General features: G+C 29.7%; 1 protein-coding gene across 2 annotated transcripts in view; it reads right to left on the bottom strand.

The window, feature by feature from the left end:
- LOC100175720 (rho GTPase-activating protein 17) overlaps positions 1 to 1,204 on the bottom strand; it is a 15,677-nt gene that overhangs the window by 5,680 nt on the left and 8,793 nt on the right. The gene's annotated exons all lie outside the window — the stretch shown is intronic.

Below are 1,204 nucleotides of genomic sequence, written 5' to 3'. Positions count from 1 at the left end.
ATGTGAATGTACTTACTTTATTCTCGTGTGGCCGGACAACGACAGTCGTTATCACACGGGTTTAACACCTCGTGCCAGCTAACGAGTTACCGTGTATATTACTTTGTGGGTGATTAAGGGAGTAAACCTTCTAAATGTTGTTTACAGTGGTGATATTTATATCTCGAAGGAATCGTTTCAATTTCCTTCTGTTAAAGTTGGAGAATCAAAAACAATTAAAATTCCTGTGAAAAATAAAGGAAAGTCAGCTCATACTGTAAGTGTTTTGGTTAATCTACTTCTAACAAATTACTAAAGTTTTTTTTTTTTTTTTTCAATTTGTAATGCTAGTTATATGAATATGTAATACAGTATACATATACATATACAAGTAATGCAGCTTTTTGCAAATTGTTTTAATCTGACATTTCCTAGTTTTTCAGGTCATTTTTATCATACATGCTTTATTAATATTTTTAAGCTCATTAATTCTATTGTTGTTTTGTCGTAATATAACAGGTGAAATTCATGAATCTGCGGCAGCCATTTTACATCACACATCAGAAACACACGATCAGGTAGTTTGTTAGTATTAACATGATATCACATTTACCTAATTTTGAAATCAAAAAAAACATCTTTTTCCATTTACCTAAACTTTAATACTGACATCATATTTTTAGTTTTACAAACATTTTTGTCTGTATTAGAAGTTTAACTTAATTAAAATAAATGGCTTGTTTGTTGGCTAGGTGTAACAGCCACGCTTATTTTGTTTTAAATATATAAGTTTTTTACTGTAAGCATGTTTTGACAACTGTTGTTTTGTCGCTATATCCTGTATTTTCTTTAAAAATTTCTAAATCTTCGCTACTGTAATCAAATAAAGAGACAAATAGTTATTGTTAATAAATCCTGTTTTAATCTCTGAAACCGGTCTTTTAAATAAAACATAATATTTTAATGTATCTGCTCAATAGTTTTTTTTAACTTTTAAGTATGATCTAATTAATTACTGAAAGTTATTATTATTACCCCTTTAAAAAGTCTTAATATTACATCACAGAGCAATGCATTGTGCTAATTTACCCGTTACTTTCAAACCAACCAATCATGGATCTTATACGGGAACTCTTGTCGTCCAATCGGAAGCTGCTGGTTCAATTCAAATAAATATATCTGGTAGCACTGCTTAGTGATGTCACAAAAGCATCCACGAAATGCA

Source organism: Ciona intestinalis, chromosome 3 (assembly GCF_000224145.3).
Source record: "Ciona intestinalis chromosome 3, KH, whole genome shotgun sequence".
Taxonomy (NCBI): Eukaryota; Metazoa; Chordata; class Ascidiacea; order Phlebobranchia; family Cionidae; genus Ciona; species Ciona intestinalis.
This window is presented reverse-complemented; position numbering and strand designations above follow the sequence as displayed.